This window comes from Meles meles, chromosome Y, assembly GCF_922984935.1.
Source record: "Meles meles chromosome Y, mMelMel3.1 paternal haplotype, whole genome shotgun sequence".
Lineage (NCBI taxonomy): Eukaryota > Metazoa > Chordata > Mammalia > Carnivora > Mustelidae > Meles > Meles meles.
This window is the reverse complement of record NC_060088.1, coordinates 36668456-36693227: the sequence shown is the minus strand read 5'-3', so window position 1 is coordinate 36693227 and position 24772 is coordinate 36668456. Positions and strand designations below refer to the sequence as shown.

Sequence of the window (24772 nt, the reverse complement as noted above, 5' to 3'; positions counted from 1 at the left end):
TTTGAGAAATTAAAATATTTATAATTATTAAAATGATTTCTAGAGCCATGTCACCCTTCAGGTATCCACCCCACATACTTGTCAAGGCTGCGTCTCCCATGGCTGTTCTGGTGGCTTCCTCCACAAGTAACTTCCTGCCTCTGGAGGGTGCTCTCTTCCAGAGCCTGGGGGAGGGGGCAGCTAATCCTCTGGCAAAGCAGCCCTCAGACCACAGCTACCCGCAGTAGGTACTTTTCTGAGGGCACTAGCCAGAGAAACAGCTGTCTGTGCCTCTTGACTGAATTCATGCACGTTGATGAATGGGTCTGTACACTCTTCCATGAAAGCATCTTACCTTCAGACTGTTTTGGGTGAAAAATATTTGCCAATAATCATGTAACATAAGTGATGCTACTGAAGCTGAATCATAGGAAGAAAAATAAGCAGAATTATGGTCAGCAGTGGCAGTTCAAGGAGCATGAGAGTATGTTCCAGTGTCTTCAGTGGAGATGCACAGTTCCCTTGTTTTCCAGCACGTGGGTCTTTGGTGATGGAAGCCGAGGTGAAAGAACACTACCGCCCTGTGCGGCTGCAACAGGGAAGGCTGTTTCTCCGTCTCTGTTGGTTTCCCTTGTGGCGAAGGCTTGCAGACTTCCCCTCTGGTTCAGGCTACTCTGAATGTGTGAAACGTGGATTTCTACATTATTCTGAGAGCAACTTATATTAGAAGCATCTATTGTAGTCCTGATACCATTTAATGACTCTGTGAGTGATTTGAGCTCAAAGGAATTCAGCTCTCCTCCTTCTACCAGACACTTAATTTGTAATAAAATAGGAGTGAGCTGGAGATAAAGTCTGTCAGAGTTTCAGTCTCAACATGGGGCCATCAGGTGGAGGCCCTGGCTGACAGTCAAGCTTCTGGGCTTCCTCCTCACACCTCCATCTCCAATCTGTGGGCTGGCTCACAGGCTGCCTGCCCTGGTCTGGAGAAGGCTCATAGCAGTATCGCTGCACTTCATCCAAAACTTTGTTGAGGTCCTTGTTGAGTTGCTCAAGATCCAGAAGGATGGTTGCATATCTCTGCTGAAATTCAGTGCCGATGGGCATGGGATAGGATTTCAATTTTTCTGCTTCTGTGTTCATTGCTCTTAATTTTTTGATATGTTCCGTTTTAATCATGAGAATTTTTGACAATTTGATCACTTGGATAAGGAATTTTACTGGAAAACCACCCAGCGTTTCAGTGTCAGAGCCAGAAATCTTACTTCTCCAAGGTGACTGCTAGTACAGGTTCATCCATAATTGTTGACTGGAGAGGAGGAGTATAATGCAGTGGAGTCATAAAGAATCAGGAAGGTCCCTGTTTTGTCCAAAGGCAGAAACTGGCCTTGACTCATGAAGCTCATTACTAAGAATTTTATAGTCAGGGATGGTATGGGTGCCAAGCCCTGCCCTATCAAAAGTTACTCTATAAGTAGCATTAAAAGTATCCACAGCATCTATTCTTCTGATCTAGAGACCGTCATGAACACCACATAATCAAGGTGTATCTTTGTTTCCAGTAACCAGGGGCAAAGGAATTTCATCTGGGAGATTTTCAAACTGGGAAACATCTGCAACTTTCATTTGTTGTAAGAGTCTTATTTTCTGTCGTTTCTGTTTTAATGCTGGTCTCTCTTCCTCAAAAAAGTCACAAGAACATCTCTGTGGTTTTCCCATGAGTTGACTGATTTTTCTATTCTTGTTAATTTTCTAGTTTTTAAATTAGGAAAGTACTCCTCCTGACAGACACAGAAGTCATCATCGCCTTCAAAGTATTGCTTATCTATATTTGAGTAGAACCATTCATATATGCACCATTTATGTGCTTTGGGAAGCTTGAGTAGCAATCAGAAACAAATCTTCTGTGAGGCTTTCTTATTTGGTGTGGACACTGTTGCCATAAATTTCAGGGGACCATTGCAACTCTGGTTTCTTTTTGTCACTTTGTATTTAATTGTCTGTCATCGTCATTGGAAAAGGGTCAACTCCATTTTGAATTCCTGAAAAGCATCTCCACAGTGGAGCCCATATACCTGCCTTTCCAAAAAGGTGTTTTTTGGTAAAGAGCTGTACTTTTCATTCCATGTGTTCTATAAGCTTCCAACTTTTAAATGGAAAAGGGCTTTTGCTAAAGAGCTCTGGTCATGCAACTGGTAGAGCTTCACCATTTTGAAAGAGTGGACTTTATATACATTTTAATATCAGCTTGTTGATCTCACAAAGCAAACAAGCAAATAAATGAAATAACTTGCTTGATTTTATTTATTTATTTATTTATTTATTTATTTATTTGACACAGAGAGAGATAGACAGTGAGAGAGGGAACACAAGCAGGGGGACTGGGAGAGAAAGATGCAGTCCCCCTAGCAGAGCAGGAAGCCTGATGTTGGACTATATCCAAGGACCCTGTGTTCATGACTGGGGCCAAAGGCAGATATCCAATGCCTGAGAGCCCCATGCTTGGATTTTTAAAAATATTATTATGTTCAGTTAACCAACATCGTACATTATTAGTTTTTGATGTAGTGCTCAACGATTCATTAGTTCCCTATAACACCTAGGGCACATCACCACATGTGCCCTCTTAATACCCATCACCCAGTTACCTCACTCCCCTGCTTCTTTAATGCTTAGTTTGTTTCCCAGAGTCCAGGGTCTTTCATGGTTTGTCTCCCTCTCTGATTTCTTCCCATTTAGTTTTCCTTCCCTTCCCCTTCCGTCATCTGTGCTATTCCTTATGTTCTATACATGAGTGAAACCATCTGATGATTTTCTTTCTCTGCTTGACTTTTTTCACTTACCTTGCTTGGATTTTAATTAGAAGTGAATTTAAGTGTAAATAAATTGGGAGAATTGAAATATTAACAATTTGACTCAATTAATGAGCACAGTACATTTCTCCATTTATCTATGTCTTTGATTTCAATGTTTTCAGTGTCTTATTATATAAATCTTAGATACATTGTAAAAATGTATTTAAATGTGAAAAATACTTCGAAATATTTTTGCTACAATTGTGCTTGGTCATTACTATTTCCATTTCTAATTACAATTACTTCAGTGTAAAAGGAGATCGGTTTTTTTCATATTGCTATTATACCTCATTATATTGGAGTTCATTTATTGGCACTAGTGGTTTTTCTTGTAGAATTTTTAAGCTATTTCTGTAGAACATCATGTTGTATATGAGTGGAGTCACTTTTCTTTTTTCTTTCTTTCTTTATCTCTTAGTATTGGCTAGGACAACCACTGTGATGTTGATTAGGAACAGTGAGAGAAGAACACTTGCTTTGATTCTGATATAAGAGGTGAAGTATTTACTCATTTGTTTTGAAGTGTGATTTAGGCATTGTTTTGTCTTGTTTCGTTCTTTCTTTTGCAGATGCTCATTATCAGGTTGAGAAAGTTTCCTTCTATCATTAGTTTGTGAAGTTATTTATGTCATAAAGGAATTGTTGAATTATATTAGAGGTATTGACTGTTTCTATTGAAGTGGCTATATGTTTTTCTTCTTCAGCTTATTAAGTGGCTAATTAAATTGATTTATTTTCATATGTGAAATTACATTCCTGCATTCTTGAGATAATGCCCTGATGTGTTACGCATTTCTGGATTCTACCCATAGTATTTTTTGAGTATTTTAATGTCTCTATTCATGTAGGATTTTGGGGTATAGTTTTTGTTTCTAGGAATATCTTTGTCTGGTTTCTTTGTCAGGGTAATCCTGGAGCTGAAAAGTGCACTAGGAAGTGTTATTTACCCTCTACTTTCTGGAGGGTTCTATTCTGTTGATGTTATCTTCAGCTGCTTGGTAAAATTCACTAGTGACACATCTGGGCCTAAAATTGTTTTTGTTGCTTGTTTTGGTTTTTGGTTGTCAGTGGTAGAAAGTTAGTAACTTACAATTCAATTTCTTTAATAAATATAGTATTATATTATAATGAACATAATAAATATAGAATTATTGAAATATACGATTCTAGTAATATATGTCATCTCAAGTAATCTTTAGTACCTTGTGCCATTCAAGAACTTTGTCCATTTTATCCAGATTTTAGGATTTATGAACATCAAGTTGTTTATAATATTCTCTCAATAACCTACTGATATTAGGGTGAACTGCTGGTATGTCCTTTTCTTTCTTGCTAATATTGCTTATTTTTACATTCCTTTTTCATAAAATATATTGTTAAAGCTTAGTGATTATATTGATCTTAGTAATTAGCTTTTGGTTTCATTCATTTTACTGCTTGTCTTTCTCTTTTCAAGTTTATTGCTTTTACATTTTCTTTATTATACCTTGCTTTTGTTTGGCCTGAGTTTCAGTTGCTCTTCTCATTCTAGTTTCTTAAGATGAAAATTAATATCACTTTGAGACACATTCTAATATCAGCATTTAATCGTATTACTTTCCTGTTCATTAGCCACATCACACAGATTTTGATATGTTATATTTATTTTCTTTTTTAAGGGTTCATTTATTTATTTGCAAGGAAGAGAGAGAAGGAAAGAAAGAGAGATCATGAACAGGAGAGAGGGGCAAAAGAAGAGGGAGAAGCAGGCTCCTGGCTGACAAGGGAGCTCAACATTGGGCACAAGACCAGGAACCTGGGATCATTACCTGAGCTCTAGGTACCTGCTTAACTAACTGAGCCATCCAGTTGCCCCACAGTACTTTTATTTCCAATAAAATATTTAAAATATTTTCTTTTTTAAAATATTTATTTTTATTTGTTTATTTACAGCATAACAGTGTTCATTGTTTTGGCATCACACCCAGTGCTCCATGCAGTACGTGCCCTCCCTATTACCCACTACCTGGTTCCTCAACCTCCCACTCCCCCCCACCCCCCTGCCGCCCCTTCATAACCCTCTGGTTGTTTTTCAGAGTCCATAGTCTTTCATGGTTCATCTCCCTTCCAATTTCCCTCAACTCCCTCTCCTCTCCATCTCCCCATGTCCTCCATGTTATTTGTTATGCTCCACAAATAAGTGAGACCATATGATACTTGACTCTCTCTGCTTGACTTATTTCGCTCAGCATAATTTCTTCCAGTCCTGTCCATGTTGCTACAAAATTTGGGTATTCGTCCTTTCTGATGGAGGCATAATACTCCATTGTGTATATGGACCACATCTTCCTTATCCATTCATCCGTTGAAGGGCATCTTGGTTCTTTCCACAGTTTGGCGACCATAGCCATTGCTGCAAGAAACATTGGGGTACAGTTGGCACTTCTTTTCACTACATCTGTATCTTTGGGGTAAATACCCAGCAGTGCAATTGCAGGGTCATAGGGAAGCTCTATTCTTAATTTCTTGAGGAATCTCCACACTGTTCTCCAAAGTGGCTGCACTAACTTGCACTCCCACCAACAGTGTAAGAGGATTCCCCTTTCTCCACATCCTCTCCAACACACGTTGTTTCCTGTCTTGCTAATTTTGGCCATTCTAACTGGTATTAGGTGGTATCTCAATGTTGTTTTAATTTGAATCTCCCTGATGGCTAGTGATGATGAACGTTTTTTCATGTGTCTGATAGCCATTTGTATGTCTTCATTGGAGAAGTGTCTGTTCATATCTTCTGCCCATTTTTTGATATGATTATCTGTTTTGTGTGTGTTGAGTTTGAGAAGTTCTTTATAGATCCTGGATATCAACGTTTTGTCTGTACTGTCATTTGAAAATATCTTCTCCCATTCCGTGGGTTGCCTCTTTGTTTTGTTGACTGTTTCCTTTGCTGTGCAGAAGCTTTTGATCTCGATGAAGTCCCAAAAGTTCATTTTTGCTTTTGTTTCCTTGGCCTTTGGAGACCTATCTTGAAAGAAGTTGCTGTGGCTGATATCGAAGAGGTTACTGCCTATGTTCTCCTCTAGGATTCTGATAGATTCCTGTCTCACGTTGAGGTCTTTTATCCATTTCGAGTTTATCTTTGTGTACGGTGTGAGAGAATGGTCGAGTTTCATTCTTCTACATATCGCTGTCCAGTTTCCCCAGCACCATTTATTGAAGAGACTGTCTTTTTTCCATTGAATATTTTTTCCTGTTTTGTCGAAGATTATTTGACCATAGAGTTGAGGGTCCATATCTGGGCTCTCCACTCTGTTCCACTGGTCTATGTGTCTGTTTTTATGCCAGTACCACGCTGTCTAGGTGATCACAGCTTTGTAGTAAAGCTTGAAATCGGGTAACGTGATGCTGCCAGTTTTGTTTTTGTTTTTCAACATTTCTTTAGCAATTCGGGGTCTCTTCTGACTCCATACAAATTTTAGGATTATTTGCTCCAGGTCTTTGAAAAATATCGGTGGAATTTTCATCGGAATGGCATTAAAAGTATAGATTGCTCTAGGCAGTATAGACATTTTAACAATGTTTATTCTTCTAATCCAAGAGCATGGAACAGTCTTCTATCTTTTTGTGTCTTCTTCAATTTCTTTCATGAGTATTCTGTAGTTCCTCGAGTACAGGTCCTTTACTTCTTTGGTTAGGTTTATGCCCAGGTATCTTATGGTTCTTGGTGCTATAGTAAATGGAATCGATTCTCTAATTTCCCTTTCTGTATTTTCATTTTTGGTGTATAAGAAAGCCACTGATTTCTGTACATTGACTTTGTATCCTGCCACGTTACTGAATTGCTGTATGAGTTCTAGTAGTTTGGGGGTGGAGTCTTTTGGGTTTTCCATATAAAGAATCATGTCATCTGTGAAGAGAGAGAGTTTGACTTCTTCCTTGCCAATTTGAATACCTCTTATTTCTCTTTGTTGTCTGATTGCCGTTGCTAGAACTTCTAATACTATGTTGAACAAGAGTGGTGAGAGTGGGCATCCTTGTCGTGTTCCTGATCTCCACGGGAAGGCTGCAAGCTTTTTCCCATTGAAGATGATATTTGCTGTGGGTCTTTCATAGGTAGATTTTATGAAGATCAGGAATGTTCCCTCTATCCCTATACTTTGAAGCGTTTTCATCAGGAACGGATGCTGGATTTTGTCAAATGCTTTTTCTGCATCAATTGAGAGGACCATGTGGTTCTTCTCTCTTCTCTTATTGATGTGTTCTATCACACTGATTGATTTGCGAATGTTGAACCAACCTTGCAACCCAGGGATGAATCCCACCTGGTCATGGTGGATAATCTTTTTAATGTGCTGCTGGATTCTGTTTGCTAGGATCTTGTTGAGAATCTTTGCATCCATATTCATCAGTGATATTGGTCTGAAATTCTCCTTTTTGGTAGGGTCTTTGCCCGGTTTGGGGATCAGGGTAATGCTGGCTTCATAAAAATAGTCTGGAAGTTTTCCTTCTGCTTCAATTTTTTGGAACAGCTTCAGGAGAATTGGTGTTATTTCTTCTTTGAAAGTTTGGTAGAATTCCCCAGGGAATCCGTCAGGTCCTGGGCTCTTGTTTTTTGGGAGGTTTTTGATCACTGCTTCAATCTCATTACTAGATATCGGTCTATTCAGGTTGTCAATTTCTTCCTGGTTCAATTTTGGGAGTTTGTAGCTTTCCAGGAATGCATCCATTTCATCTAGGTTGCTTAGCTTATTGGCATATAACTGTTGGTAATAGTTTCTGATGATTGTTGCTATTTCCTTGGTGTTAGTTGTGATCTCTCCCTTTTCATTCATAATTTTATTAATTTGGGCTTTCTCTCTTTTCTTTTGGATTAGTGTGGACAATGGTTTATCGATCTTATTGATTCTTTCAAAAAACCAGCTTCTAGTTTCATTGATACGTTCTACTGTATCTCTGGTTTCTACCTCATTGATCTCTGCTCTAATCTTATTTCCCTTCTTGCATGTGGAGTTGGTTTGATTTGTTGTTGATTCTCCAGTTCTTTAAGGTGTAGAGACAGCTGGTGTATTCTGGATTTTTCAATGTTTTTGAGGGAGGCTTGGATGGCTATGTATTTCCCCCTTAGAACCGCCTTTGCTGTATCCCATAGGTTTTGGACCGAGGTGTCTTCATTCTAATTGGTTTCCATGAATTGTTTAAGTTCGTCTTTGATCTCCTGGTTGATCCAAGCATTCTTAAGCAAGGTGGTCTTTAGCTTCCAGGTGTTTGAGTTCCTTCTGAACTTTTCCTTGTGATTGAGCTCCAGTTTCAAAGCATTGTGATCTGGGAATATGCAGGGAATAATGTCAGTCTTTTGGTATCGGTTGAGTCCTGCTTTGTGACCCAGTATGTGGTCTATTCTGGAGAAGGTTCCATGTGCACTTGAGAAGAATGAATATTCTGTTGTTTTAGGGTGGAATGTTCTGTATACGTCGATGAGGTCCATCTGGTCCAATGTTTCATTCAATGCTCTTATTTCTTTATTAATTTTCTGCTTTGATGATCTGTCTATTTCTGAGAGAGGCGTATTAAGTTCTCCTACTATTATTGTATTTGTATCAATATGGCTCTTTATCTTGATTAATAGTTTTCTTATGTAATTGGGTGCTCCCATATTGGGGGCATAGATATTCACAATTGTTAGATCGTCTTGGCGGATAGTACCTTTAAGAATTATGTAGTGTCCTTCTGTATCTCTGATTACAGTCTTTAGTTTAAAATCTAATTTATCTGATATGAGAATCGCTACTCCGGCCTTCTTTTGAGGCCCATTGGCATGAAAGATGCTTCTCCATCCCTTCACTTTCAGTCTGGGTGTATCCTTAGGTTCAAAATGGGTCTCTTGTAGACAACATATGGATGGGTCCTGTCGTTTTATCCAATCTGCAACCCTGTGTCGTTTTATGGGCGCATTTAGGCCATTCACATTGAGAGTGATTTTTGAGAGATAGGTTTTTATTGACATCGTGTTGCCTTTGAAGTCTTTCTGTCTATAGATTGTTTCTGTATTTCTGTTCAATGATATTCTTAGGATTTTTCCTCTCTTATAGGAGCCCCTTAATATTTCCTGCAGTGTCGCCTTGGTGGTTGCATAGTCTTTTAAGCCTTGCGGGTCTTGGAAACTCTTTATCTCTCCATCCATTTTAAATGTTAGTCTTGCTGGATAGAGTATTCTTGGTTGCATGTTCTTCTCATTTAGTACTCTGAATATATTTTGCCAGCCCTTCCTGGCTTTCCAGGTCTCTGTGGAAAGGTCTGACGTTATTCTAATGGGCTTTCCTCTGTGTGTAAGAAGCTTTTTGTCCTAGCTGCTTTTAAGAGGGTCTCTCTTGAAACAAAATTCCCCATTCTAATGATAAGGTGCCATGAGGACTTTCGAGAATCTAAAATCTTGGGAGGAAATCTTTCTGCCTCTAGTACATGAACGTTGTTTCCATTCGTGAGATTGGGAAAATTTTCATAGACAACTTCTTCCACTATATCTTCTAGACTTCTTTCTTTTTCTTCCCCTTCAGGGATTCCAATAATTCTGACGTTGGAACGTTTCATGGCATCGTTTATTTTCCTGATTCTGTTTTCGTGGCTTCTGAGCTGTTTGTTCCAGGCTTCCTCCTGATCCTTTCTCTCTATCTGTTTGTCCTCCAGATCACTAATTCTATCTTCTGTCTCAGTTACCCTAGCTTTTAGAGAATTTAGATTGGATTGGAACTCATTGAGAGCATTTTGGACATCATCCCTGGTGGCTTTCAGTTCTGCCCTAACATTGTGAACATCATCCCTGGTGGCTTTCAGTTCTGCCCTAATCAATTCTGTTTGGTCATCCATGGCTTTCTCCAACCTAGCTATTGCCTGGATAATTGTTAGTCTGAATTCATTTTCTGACATATTGTCTATGTCGATAGCCATTAGCTCTGTTGCAGTAGGCCCATCCTCTGTATTTTTCTTCTGTTGGGTATTCCTCCTCCTAGTCATTTTGGTAAGAGATGACTGAACAGATGCAGCTGGACTTATCGATTGTGGTGCAGTCAATGTTCACCCTGGAACGCTTCTGTGCAATCAGGATTCCCCACCCAAATGAGAGAAAAATGAGAAGAAAAAGAAATAGAGAAGAAGAAAGAATAAAAAGGGGGGGGGGGGAAAGAAAAAAGGAAAAAAAAAGAGAGAGAGAGATAGGAAAAAAAGGGAAGATAAAAGAGAAGGCTCAGCCCAAATGGGCCACAAGGTAAGATTTGTGGAGTATACAAACAAAAACAGACAGACAAAAAGAGTGATAAAATTATATGACAAGAGAAAAAAATATGTATATATAAGCAAAAAAAAAAAAAAAGGGAAGAACCTCATCAGAAAGAACCCCAAGCATAAGGTTTATATATTATCAGGACAAACACAAATTCACAGAAACACTGACAGAAGGAAAAATTGGGAGAATGGTTATAGATTCTCAGTGTGGGTGAGGAAGGTTATTTTGATTCTTCCTGAAGGTATCTTGATGTTTTTGTTAAGGGACTCAACTTTCCTAAGTTACAGGGGGATTAGAAACTGGTTTGCCTATAGGGGTAGCATTGATTGGGGAAAGGGAATTACCTTGAAATTTAACTCTATATGTATAGTAGAAAATAAAAATTAAAAAAGAATAAACTAGACTAAACTAAGTTAAAATTAAAAAAGAATTAAAAAAATAGAAAAACAAAAGAAAAACACGGGTGTATGTATCAAAAAGTTCAGGTTAGAAGGTTATTAAGGAATTTGATGTACTGGAAATCTCAGTGTGATGGTAAATAGGTTAAAAAATTACCTGTATGTATAAAAAAAAAAAGAACCAGAATATTGGTAAAGAGTTAAAAATAAAAGTTGTATTTATGAAGTAGTGGTGATTGTTCTCTTGTAGTCTTTTTTTTTTTTTTTTCTTCCTTCCTGGTTGGTTTTCTGGGGGAGGGGCCTGCCACGTGGGTTTTCAGACAATGATGTTCCCTGAGTTAGGTCCTCCCGCTCCCCTCAAGGGGGTGAGCTCTTTTTTTTTTTTCAGGAAACTGTTTTTTTCAGCCTTTTGTTCTCTGGGGGTTTTTATGTTCTTTCATCTGCTTTATCTAGCCTTGACAGCTTTTGATGGTTTTTGGAGGTTTAGAGGAGAGCAAACAGCACCCGACCTCCCTCTCAGAGAGAAGCCTCAGACTGTTTTGCAAAAGCTGCTGGCAGAGTCCGTTCTGAGTCACTGTCCCTGGGGATGCAGGTGCTCCTCATTGTACCCAAAACCAGGGCAGCGGTGGCTGTCTAGGCAGCTCCAGACCGCCAGAGAGGTTCTGAGCAGAGATCGCACACTGAGATTTTCCCACTGTCCCGGGCTGGGAATGTCTGGTTTTTCAGGCTGCCAGAGCTCCAGGCTAGCGCCTATGAGCACCTATCCCAAGGGAGGGTGTGGGACACACGTGTTTCAGGATTGCCGTCTGGCCAGGCTTCCAGCCCCTCATGGGAGCCAGACCCCACTCTTTCTCGGGTGCGCTGGCGTTCAGGTGCACTGGCCACTCAGGGACGAAGACCTGATTGCTCCGCCGCACTCTCTCTGGCTCCGCACCAGGGGAGGCTGTCCTGGGTCCGGGGACTTAGGTCCCTGACCCTAACTGCCCAGGTTCCCACTATTACCCCCCGCGATCCTTTGCTGTTTGTTTTTTGAGTGCTTTAAACCAGACTCCAAGTTAATGCTGGTCCCCAGACGCAGAGCACTCTCGTGTTGGGGTGTTACTTTCTGATCGGTCACCTCTGGTAGCTCCCTCCCCCTTTTGTTTATCTTCCGATATCAGTGGGATGTTCCCAGTCTGCTTTACCTGCCACTGGCATCTTCTGCTCCTGTAGAGATCCAGACGTGTACAATTCTGATCTCAGGCTGATTTCATGGGTGGTCGGAGTTCTTTGGTAGGTAATCAGCTCACTTTAGGGTCCAGGTTGAAATGGTGCCTCCTCCTACTTCCCCGCCATCTTGACTCCCCGTCTCTTTCCTAAAATATTTTCTAATTCTCCTTGTGATTTCTACTTCAACCCATCGGTTATTTAGAAATGTGCTGTTTAGTTCCAGATCTACTGAGGAGCTGAAGGCAGATACTGTTGTTCTTTGACATCAGGTTTTTATATTTATATCATTTTCACCTTTTTTCCCCTATAATTTCTAATACTCTGCCAAACCTCCATATATTCATTCTTGATATTGATCTCTCCTACTTTAACCTGTAATATATTAATCATAATTATTTTGAATTCTATACCTGATAGTTTGAGTACCTGGTCATTTCTGAGTCCTTTCCTATTGATTATTTTGCCTCTTGACAATGGGTTATTTTCTTTCTTTCTTCCTTTTCTTTCTTCCTCTCTTTCTTTTCTTTTCTTTCTTTCTTTCTTTTAACCTGTCTTGCGACCTACTGAAGGACCATTACAAAGGAATTGCCTTTAACACACCTAACTCACAGATCCCCTAGTGTTGAGCTGCAAACCCAGGACATATTAGTTATGAAAGTTTTACAAGCAATTATATTAGTTGTTTTGGCCTTGGGAAAGAGATAACTCTTGGGAAAAACAATAGACTAACCAAAGTTTGGAAGGAAAGGCTGGGTTTTGAGATGCTTTGGGTCGTAAGACTTTGATAAGCTCTGACATATTCCTGGAAACTGAGAAAGCCATGCATTGCACAGGGCAATGCTATTATATTAGGATTGGTGTGTTTGTGATTGGTGGAGGATTTCCCTCAAAGTTTGTTTCTGCTCCCAGTTTTAGCCATTCTGTAAGTCTGTGCTGCAATAATGTTCTCTTAAGCCACTCTTGTTTCTCCCCAAGGTTAGACTCTTATGGCTTCTACTTGGTGCTTGATTTTATATAGTTTAGTTCACCTTCAAGTCAGGTAAGCTCTGTGTCGCATCAGAGGTGGGTTTCTCTCAATGTACCTGCTCCACCTTCCCAAGGTAGAAGGGAACTGTGAATTGTGTTGAAGTACATCTTATGCAGCAGAACATTTTTTTTTGCCATTCCCCAGATGTAGAAGACTTATCCATTAGTATTGGTGTAAGAAGCTGTGCTCAGAGCTGTTAGTTTCCACTTCTTCTGAGGTAGAGGGCTTTTGTTCCTGTATGGGAGTGATAGACTTAGGATTTTTAGAGAAAAGTTTGGAGATGTGTGCCTTTTCTAGGGGGAACAAATAATTTCCTGAATTCCTTCCAGTTAAAAAGGAGACCCTTTCTTGTATCTGCACCTTTTCCCTGTCTTTCTCATTAGCACCCAGTGGAAGTCCATGGATGGATAAATGCCTATCTATGAGTACAAATGTCCTTGTTTCCATAGTTACAGGGGTTCTACAGAGTGATTTTAACCTCTACCTCTACCAAGCCTTAATAAATTGAAAAAGAAATTGGCTGATTTGTTCTTACTTGTTTGCATAGTAGCGCTATCTGTTCTCATACTCTGCCAATCTGTGATAAGAAAGACCTATTTCTTGATGTTGATGTTGTTTTGTTTTGTTTTTCTTGGGGACCCCATCTCTCCTTGGATTTCAGGTTTCTAGTCTGATTTGGGGATTCAGCTGCCTGATGTGCAAAGGAAGAGTTATTTTGTGGTTTATCTGTCTAGTTTTTTCTCATTGTTATCAGGATAGTGGCAACAATTTTTTGAGAACTCCACATCCTAGTCATAAAGGGAGACTCCAGTGAATTTTTGAATCCTAAAAATATATGAAACAACTAAATGAGGGAATGGTGAAGCTAACTCTTCCACATCATGGTTTCTGTTCCTCAGCTGTGGAAATTTATGGAGGAAGTCTCTTCATGCCTTAATGATATATTTTTCTACAATATTATTCATGGACAAGACATCTATGACAGTCATTTCTTTCAGTGTATATGTCTTCTTGAGTGTGGTCGTCACCACCTAATTGAATAAAATACAGTTATCCTTTAGAAGATGGTATTTTTATTTTTATTATTTTTATCAAGTTGTAATGCTTGCCTTAGGAATTGTTCTTAAAATGTTTGTTACAAAAAAAAATGTTTGTTACATGATTACAAAAGAATGTGGAGAGTAGAGGGAAGGCCTGTGTCACTCTATACATTTTTAATTTAATATAAACATACATAAAAGTTAAATAAATAGACTATCACACATTGATGTCTCTTGTTTGCTTTCCTATCACTTGATGGATTTGGACAATTTCACCTCCAACCTCCAAACAAATAGAAATATTTTTATCATGAGAAATCAAATCTTTTCTAAATTATATGCCAGACTCCATGTGCATAATACTCATATCATTACCCTCAATTACTTTCCATATTATAATCTTATCATTTGTTGAATTATTTCTTGATTCATGTTCTTTACTCCATCTAAGCATTTTTTTTTAAATTTTCACCTTTACAGAAGGCTATCCCTGCCATATAAAATCTAAAATAAGAGCTATCCTCCCCAATATCACGATCTATTCTGCTACATTGTCCTTCAGTTTTCCTCAAAGAATATTGAAACATGACATTATATATTTTTTTTTTCACTAAGGAATATGTATTCTTTATTTCTAACACAATTACTCTAGGTTAGGAATATGAGAATGCATATACAAATGGAAATGATGACTAGAAGAAACTAGGACAAAAGCAACTGATATTTTATGTGAATCTATAAGTTTAAGTTTCAATACTAGCCCCCCAAATTGTTACATCTTTCAGTTTGCATCTGACTGTACTGAGATCTTTCTTTCAGTTTTGAGTTTGCCCAAGCAGGCTTGGTGATGGCAGACAAGAGGAGCTAAGAAAGCATTCTCAAACATTGTTCTTCTGTCAGATTCCATATTACCAATGTACCTGTTTACACCAGCAGAGATGACAGCCACTTGTTCATCAACAGCCATAAGGAAACATTGTAGTTGTTTCAAAAATTCAGTCAGAAATACACTAAGACTCAAGATTTGTGAGTTACATCATTGAGATCAGAAATGAACTAGGCAAAAATATTGACCTCATGTTAATGATGCAATTCCTCATACCTGCGACCTGGTTTAAGGCTTGATATATATAAATATATTATATAATATATAAATAAATAAATATATATAATATATATATAAATATATGAATGTATAAATATACAATAATATAATAAAATAAGTATAATATATTTATATATTATTTATGTACAATAAGTATATTATGTATGTATAATACATATATAATATGTATATTATATATGCATATATATGTATATATACATATATAGGATAGATTTTCTTTTATATATTTTATATATTTTTTTCTTTTATACATATATAGATTTTATTCATATACATGTATTATTTTATACATATATAAGTTTTTCTTTTCTTTTATACATATATATGCATATACATATAAAAGATGTATACATATGAAATATATATGTATGAAATATATTATATATATATTATGTATATATATTATGTATGATATGTATAATATATTATGTATATATATAATGTATGATATGTATAATATATATTATATATATTATGTATTGTATATATGTATAAAAGATATAAAATATAAAATATATACATATATGTATAAAAGAAAATCTATCCTTTCTGAATCCATTCAGGCCTCCTTATCATACTCTCCAATGATACACATAAAAGACAGTCTGGCTCACAGATCCAGAGAATTTTATATATACCATGAACCCTGTGGACCCTGTGAGTATGCTGCCATTGATTCAGGTATGACATGGAAAATAAGACTTTCATAAAGACTATAGCAATGAACTACAAATGACCATGACAGATCCATATTGAGGCTTACAGCAGTTACTCTGTTCTTGATTTCAGAATAACTGTTATCACCAGAAAAACTCCTTTACATAGTGATCAATGCACACTCTATAAAACCAAACTTCCTGGATTGGATCCTGGGTGAATAATTCTAGGGAGACTATTTAATTTTTCTTTGCTTCAGTTTCTCATCTCAAAATGGGAATAATAATAATACATATCTCAGTGCTATTACAGGATTAAGTTAGTCAACATATGCAATGTGCTGAGAATAATGTCTGAGGTATAGAAAACCTTCAACAAATGTGAACTCTTGTTAATATCACCTTATAAGAAACAGAGAGCATCCTTTACCAAAATGCTGACTTTTAATGTTGAACTCTCAGAAAGAGTTCGTTCTTTGTTAGCACTTCAGGATATGAAGTGCTAGCAATTAATTTGGAGTTTACAATCTTCCCAGGCTTCTTGGCATCTCATAATATCTAAAGTCCATTTGTGTTTTGTCAGTGCATAATATGCACGCAACAAAACTCTTCAGTTGTAAACCAACTTGATAACTTTCTCATTTCTTATATGCTGCTTAGACATCCTGGCACCAATAACATCTCCTTAATAAAAACATAAACAAAATCCAGGTCTAAAAAAGATGCATGAAATCAAGAGAACTATGGTCAAAAAGCCATGTCTGCACTTAAAAAATGATATAAGCCTATTATATACATATTTGCACCCTTTGTTATGTACATAATTCTTATAAAGTTGTGACTTTTGGAACTCCATTTGGTGGACTAGCTTATCTTCAGGAAGGGCCAGCTTGAATCAAATGGTCATATCTTTTTACATTACTTATAGTAATTTGCCCTAAGTCCTACTACATACATGCATTCTTATGCATTGGCAACACTGTTAAGATTCAGTCCCTCTAATTTAAGGAGTTACACATTTTTTAGAAGGATGATATTAATGTATATGAAATAAGATCAGAATGTTTAAAATAAACGCACAAATTGTGATAACATTTATTACTAGTATCCATATTTTCTTAAAAGCAGCATGTCCATGTGGCCTGGAGAATACAGGGAACAGCACACCAGGGAGCTGCTCTGAAGGAGTAGACCTCGGATTCGATTCAGAACTCACTTCCTGTCCAGGATAGCATGCCTCATATCTTATCTCTAGCTACTTTTGAACATTACTATTGACCCATCACTGCCATATGCTGCTTATTTTTTTCCTTTCCAAATGTAAATATTTCTGAGTATTTTAATGCACCTGTACTACCATAGGGTATGTGGTGGACATATAATTTGTCTTTTTGGTTCTTAAATATGTAAATCAAGAGCAACCATGTTCTGATCTGATATAGATATAGAATATCATAATATTAACGTGTTGATCTTATATGTTGAGTTTTCTTTCTTGAGGAGGACATGAGTATATTTTGTGGGCATATTTGATGGACAAGAGTGGAAAGTCAATATTTGTGACAAGCAGAGTAAACTGCAGTAGCCTTTATACATTTTCAAAAGGTTAGCTGCTGCTCTTTTTGGAAGGACATCCTAATTCTATGATATCAGGCTTGGCCATGGGATTTCCTCTGTCTTTTAATGTGAAAAGGCATCCTTTTCATGTAATAAGCAAACATCACAACCCTTCAGTTGTAGACCAGTTTAGTGACATCAGGCGTCACCTAGTGGCTTGCTTTGTCCAGAGGAATGTGAACTGATGTAAATGTTGCAATTAGAGCAAAAGCTTTAACAACACTTACCATTTTGTTTAATATTACTTCCACAAGAAGAATGTCATTGTCCCAGGTGAGACTGCTCTCTCAATTTGAGGTCAGAATTGAGATTATGTAGAGAATCACAGAGCTACTGATATTAGAGCAGCGTGAGTGTTGTTGTTGTTGTTGTTGTTGTTGTTGTTGTAAACTACTAAGAACTAGGAATTGCTTCTTACTCTACTATGACTTAGACAAAGCTGACTGATACAGAGTCGTTGAATTTGTTTTGGTGGTAGGAAAGACGTATCCTCATATAACATTTGCAGATATGAGTGAAGAATACTGCAACATGTTTTGGGGGAGCATGAAGGAGGTAAGTTTGAGTAGAACAGAAGTGTTACAAAGTAATGAGTTATGAGCATTTTATGTAGGTCTTTTTTGGGTAATGGGAAATCTGAAAACACGTCACTGTATTTTATATTTGGTCTGGTAATGATGATGGATATTTAGCCTTTCATTCAGGGATTCATAAGATGAAAACCCATGTAATTATTTCTTTTGGATGTTAAATATAATCAGAAAACTTGGATGAGAAAGCAACAGAAATCCTGGAAAAGCTAACGAATGGACCACATTTCAACCATAGTCAAACTGTCATTTGACTATGATTGAAATGTGGTCCATAACTGTGGAGCTAGGAAGAAGGTGAAGAAAAAAATTTATAAAAAATAAAATAGATAAAATAAATTTAAAAATTTATAAATAAAACTATGGAGTTCTCTATATTTACAGAATATAATGAATAAATAAGAGGAATTGGTCAAACGTATCTTTATAGCTTCAAATCTGAGGGGCGGGGACAATGGAAACACTATTAACAGGGACAGGTAAATTAGAAAAAAAGGCTAATTCTGAGTGAAAACTTTGTGTTTGGAGTAAATATCTTTTTAAAATTTTTTTGATAAACCATTCAATGAAAATTTGGATCAGAGAGAGGTCAGGTCCCTTGATAGAATTTTTTGAGTTGTCCTCATAGAGATTATCACTGAAGGCAAGAAAATGAATGAGTCTTCTCCAATGAAATAGAGAAAAATAAAAGAAGGTTAAGAAAGAAGTTATGTTAGGGGGTTGGAACTAGAGATGTTATAGGATCAAGACGTTGGATATGAACTTATACTAGACATAGGAATTTTCAAAGCAGTCTACGGCCATCCCACCCTGAATGCGCCTGATCTCGTCTGATCTCGGAAGCTAAGCAGGGTCGGGCCTGGTTAGTACTTGGATGGGAGGAATTTTCAAAGCATTACCTTTCACCCCAAAGGTAGTTTATTTAGGATTATTTGAAGCAGGGAAAGGCAAGAATAGAGAGGATAGGTAAAATTCATTAGGAACATCAATGCTCATGGTCTAAGCAAAGAGTTATTTACTGATGAAAAATTGAGATTGATGAAGTTTAAGGATATCATACAATAAACATTTAAAGTCAAATTTTCTCAGAAAAGAGAAAAGTGAGAAGTATAGAAAGAAGCAGGGACTTTGAAAAATGAGAAATGGATGGGCTGGGGGACACAGGTGGGGGGATTAAGTTGCCTTTAGGTGGGATAAATGCTTTTGATTTACTTGCCTGGGTGAGCTGGTGTGAAAATAAGAAAAATAGCCATCATGTTTGGTCCTTCACTATGTGTGTGAGAGGTATTATGTCATTTAATACACCAAATAACTTTACTGGGTAAGTGGTGCTTATTATAATCCCCATTACAAGGAATAAGCAAGGCAGTAAAAGTAAGAAGAATTAACGTAGCTCACTAGTAAGTGACAGAAAAGAAAGTCAAACTCATGAATTTGGATTCAGAATCAGCATCCTAAACCACTACATTTAGAATGGAAGTTATCAGAGTTGAATTTGAACCAAGGAAAAGTGGGTGTGACCATTATAACAAGGAAATTGAGGGTACTAGCAGCATTTTAAACAAAATGTCATTAGATGCATATATCCCATCTAGTTCCTACCATTTCAAATACTGGAACATTTCACAATAAAATAAATACTTTAAAAAATTCAGTAAGTGATTTAGCTTAACTCCTCACCATTTATGATTCATCTGTAGTATTTCATTTGGTCCTTACAGCAACCTATGTAAAATGTATTATTGAATTTTTTTTTCAACAAGTGAGATGACCTAAGAGGAGAGGAGGAAGAAGTTGATTTTGTCAAAGTTACTCTGATAGAATGTGGCAGAGATGGAGCTCACACCTAGGTAATCCCTTCACTTGATCCCATCAAACTTGATGTTCTTACTACTTTGCTAACTAATTTCTACCAAGCACCTATTCTTTTGAAAATTACAGCGTCAATACACACCTAGCATTTGATAAAGTCCTCTAAGTTTCTCTCATTATTCCTGAAGAAGGCATAACATAAGAATTAGAGATATCAGGGCACCTGGGTGGCTCAGATGGTTTAGTATCTGCCTTCTGCTCAGGTCATGATACCAGGGTCCTGGGATCAAGCCCTGCATGGGGATCTGTGCTCAGAAGAGAGCCTGCTTCTCCCTCTCCTTCTGCTGCTCCCCTTGCTTGTGCTGTCTCGCTGTCTCTGTCAATTAATAAATCAAATATTTTAAAAATAATCAGAGAAATCTAACTCTCCATGAGACAGGTCTCCATGCTAGAGTGACTTTCTGATTTCTCCACTCTCTGCACAAATTCCATTCACTGTATTGAATCCAGAAACACTAATAGTTCGCTCATAGGGAATGCTTCAGACCTATTTCTCTATTACTTTTGAGAACCTGTTCCCTGAGGTGGTAACAAAGCTCCTGCACAGCCATTTCATCTTCCCATTCAAAATATAAAGTATGTTTTAGCTTTGAAGTTGAGCATCACTAGGGATGGAAAGGCATCATTTTCCCCATGTTCTATGAGTCATGTATTTTCACAAAGTCCAACTTGTAATATTTGATCACAATGTTGTAACAGCTTTCCTTCAATATTATTCTTGTTGCATAAGTTAATAGGAATAATTTTAGCTATAATTAAAAATAACATTTTAGCTCCCATTATTCCATGGGGCACTTTACAAATTATTTTTGTTTACTTCAATCCTGCACTGTGAAGTTACCCACAAATATTTGGATTTTCTTCAAAACATAATGCATTATTTGTTAAGTATCTAGTAAAGAAAAATAAAATTCATCACTGTTACTCTTAGTTTTTTCTTTTCCCCAGATTACCTAAATGACTTAGCTTATTAAACCACCATAGCTTACTTTGGAAAAGGCCTGAAGAGTTTGTCTGTTGAATTGAACACAGATGTTCAGTTTTCCTGAATAATAATCCATGGAAGTGAACAGCCATAAGCAGATGTTACATAGTAGTATCCTGTTCAGAGATCTGCTATGCTGATTGTTCAGTTATCCATACCGTAGCTCTCTTCCTGGGAGATGGTAGATGAGACTCCAACAGTTTCCTATTGCCACAGTTGATTAGAACAAAAAAATCTCCATTCATGCGTAGCATAATCTAAGTAGAGTTGGATTTGAGAAGACTTCTTCTCCCTTCCTCCTCCTCCTTCTCCTCGTCCTCCTCCTCCTCCTCCTCTTCCTCCTCCTTCTTCTTCTTCTTCTTCTTCTTCTTCTTCTTCTTCTTCTTCTTCTTCTTCTTCTTCTTCTTCTTCTTCTTCTTCTTCCTCCTCCTCCTCCTCCTTCTTCTTCTTCTTCTTCTTCTTCTTCTTCTTCTTCTTCTTCTTCTTCTTCTTCTTCTTCTTCTTCTTCTCCTTTTTGGTATAAAAACATAAACACCTTTTCTTTTTTAAAAGTAAACTTTACACCCAGCGCAGTGCTTGAACTGAAAGACCCTGAGATCAAGAGTCAAATGTTGTACTGACTGAACAAGACAGGGTAACCCTAAATTTCTGGATATAGATTCTTAATCTCCTATGATCACCATCTGGCATATCATAAGCAAACGTGTGTGGTGTTTTCATCTCTTTTTCTATGTAATTTCTTTTCTCATCAGTTATTTTCACTATTTCACTATGACTAGCAGAGTAAATACTTGTGAAATCTGTGAGGTAATGAGTGAGTGAATGAATGAATGAATTAAAAATGCTTTACCCTTTCTGCCATCCCCTGAAGGGCATTTCCCAACTGTGTTTGCTATCTGTGCTATTCTCTTTCAATCATGCCCCAACCTGTGATTGCAGTTGACTCATCCCCTCAACCCCCAACCTGTAGAGGAGTGTCTCCAGAAGCTATCTGTTGTCTGTTGTCTCCTCACATTTCACATGCTTGGGGGGGTGCTTTCTGTTATTTTGTGTTCTATGGAATACTCCATATCACAGTGACTTCTAGTAGATGCTGAGAAATATGTCTAAACCTTTCATTTAAATTCTTCAATTTTGTTTTACTATTTCAGTGTTGCAGTCCGATCCCCCCTTCTGAGTCTTTAGATTTTGAAATTCTACCCCCACTGAAGTCTACAGAAGTCTTTGAGCAGTTTGCGTCTATCACCGTGTCTAATTCTCACTGTCACTTTAGGATGTACACATAAGAAAACAGATTCCAGTGGGGTGGACAGTGGCTCAACCCTGTAGCTGAGATGGTTGAACCTGATTTCAAAGGGGTCTGTTTCTGCCAAAGCAGATGTTTTTCCACCCTGCTGTGCATCACCACCTGGCCCAGTTTTTGCCCCCTTCTGGCTTCATGTATTTGAAAGACCAAAACACTCACTGATGAAATGCCTTGAAATAGATCACTCTCTCATAAGAAGTACGAACAATCCCGTTAAGTTTTCTTGCCCTTGTTTTGCCATGAGGACTTTCAAATGACTCCTTAATGAAGGAGCTGCATGCAGTGGTGGGAACTGTCATGTGCACACATGGATTGGCACTTTGCAATGCTTAATTATACGTGTCTTGCTTCCCAATATTGTTCAAATCCCCTCTGGTTATTTTCATCTTCTGTTCTCTTATTTTTGCTGCACTAATGGCATTCTCCATCTTCTTCCTCTCCAAAGCAAGTCAAGCATTACCAGTAGCTTGGCCTGCACTTTGACGTTTTCAATATCATCTCCTTCTCTCTCATTTGATGGCACTATTCCTCTTGCCAAAGCTTTCCTGGAGAACCCTTTATAGATTTTAAATATTCTCGTCTTTGGTTTGTCCGCTACTGTCAAAATGAGTTATCTGCAGAAGGCACTTAGGCTTACTAATTAACCTTTGATAGCATCTCTTTTTCACATCATTTCCATTTGTCTTCTCTCTGATTTGTTATTTATTTTCTTTTGAGAGGGTCTATAGAGCACACATGAAAATAAAGGACTGTGTGGGTAGACTTGCCTCCTGCTGCTTGTCACATTAATTTATTTCTTCTCCCACCCACCCAGCATTAGAATATGGGTAACTTTGATATATAACATCCTCACTTATTTTCGCAGCTTATCTGCCAAACACTATTTTGGGTCCAGGTTTACAAAAATAATCATTGTAGTTTAACACCAAAGCCATTTTTTGAATAAACTAATAATTTTCTCACCTCTCTATTTTGGCCTGTTTCAGATCTCCTCTGAAGTTCACAATCAGCCATTTTTGAATGTCAGACACATCACTTGTCCTGTGTGTCATACCTTCTGCTAAGCTTGCCAACCTTTGCAGCAACATGTCTATGTAAATCCTCTGATCAGTACTCAGATACACTCCTGGTTTCTGGGTTCTAATGCCTTTCTTCTCTCCTTTGTAATTATTATTGGTAGTTTTCCTTGTTCTGACCTGTTGCCCTTTTATTCACATACCTTTAATCCAAAAGCTTTTTAGAATTCCTTTCGTTTAAAGAGCTGAAACGCTCAGCGGAGAACCATCAAATGTCACACCCAACAGAAAGATCACATTCTACCTTAATCACTCTGTGCAGTATTTGAGTTTATATATTTGCCATAAAATAATTTTTAACTTCTCTTGGGGAAGGTATGTGCTATGGTGAGTGCTATGAAGTTTGTAAACCTAGCGATTCACAGGCCTGTACCCCTGGGGCTAATAATATATTATATGTTAATAAAAATAAAAAAATAAAAAATATATTTTTTAACTTCTTGATTAATTCCTTGCCATTGGCACATAGTATTTCTGTTTTATGTAACATATCATTTTCTCTCTTTAATAATTCTTTTTTATACTCTTACTGTTTATTTTTAATATGTGAAAAACCAATCCTAATTTCCTTTTCTTTGCACATTCCATATTTCCTGTGTGACAATTAATTCTTGTCTGAACTTTTCTTTATACTTTCTACCTTGATGTTATAGACAGATTTTTTCACCTGCATTCAGATTTTTGCTATGTTAGCTTTAAATTATTTTCTCTCCTTTGCTGTTCTGTTCTTATGTTCTCCATCAAAAGTTTCTGTAGTCTTATGGAATATTGACTTTCTCCTTGAAAGACTTGTCTCTACTCAGCCCCTTTCAGAACCATTCTTCATATCACTCATAAGTTCTTCACTCACTCTCTGGCATCTTAAAAGGGACATCCATCATTCACTCTCTTAATCCAGCTTCCTAGAAAGCAACTCATACTCTGTTTACCATTATATTTTAATTTTTTTTTGCTCTAAAACTATCCAACAAAAACCTTTATAGACTTTATTCAAAGGGAATATAGAATGCTATGGATAATTTAAAAAAAAAAGGAAAAGACTGAAATAGAGAGGCAGGTTTCCCATGAATTCTCCCTGGAATTGTTCTGCCTGCAAGGTTGTGGCCCATTCAGATACTCAGGCACTTTTTACTGTAAGTGGGGCTTTGGAAGGTGGTTTGGACATTACCTTTTTGGACAGAGAAGAAGAGGGTCTGCAGCTCTAGCTGCAGTCTGGACAAAAGTCTGGACTTTGTTATATTAAATCTTAGGGCTCATCCTCATCATCATCCCCTTCAGGTGCAGTGAACTTTATGTTATTCCTCAAACCTTATTCTCTGTCACCCCAGGGCCTTCATGCTGTTTCCTTTCCCTGCAAAATTTTGATCTCTCATCCCATCATCCAGTCATCATACTTGATGCATCAGGCTTCAGTTTAGATGGGTCTTTCCTGTTCTCATTCTTTGGGTTAGAGAGTTCTCATATGTGTTCTCATTAACACCTTAAATACAACCCAGTGTAGCTTTTGCCATACTTTATTATAACTATTTGGTTCCTTGTGCCAGTCTTTAAGTTTTCTGAGAACACATGCGAATCTCAGAGTCATCTTCAACATGATGCCTAGAGGTACAATCTTGCTACCTATGACTTTTACTGGCTCACAGTCTTAGGAGAGTGACCCACCTCAGACCCTCATTTACTCACCTATACAGCAGGGGTGTTATTATACTTGTCTCGTTATTTTGTGTTTCTGACAATCAAATGTTTAGAAAAATTCCCAGCCTGATTCATAGTGGGTA

The 24772-nt window shown here is 37.4% G+C and overlaps 1 pseudogene; it reads right to left on the bottom strand.

Moving 5' to 3' along the window:
* Positions 1 to 479: 479 nt before the first annotated feature.
* On the bottom strand, positions 480 to 2192 carry LOC123935800 (annotated as a pseudogene).
* Between the last annotated feature and the right edge of the window lie 22580 nt (positions 2193 to 24772).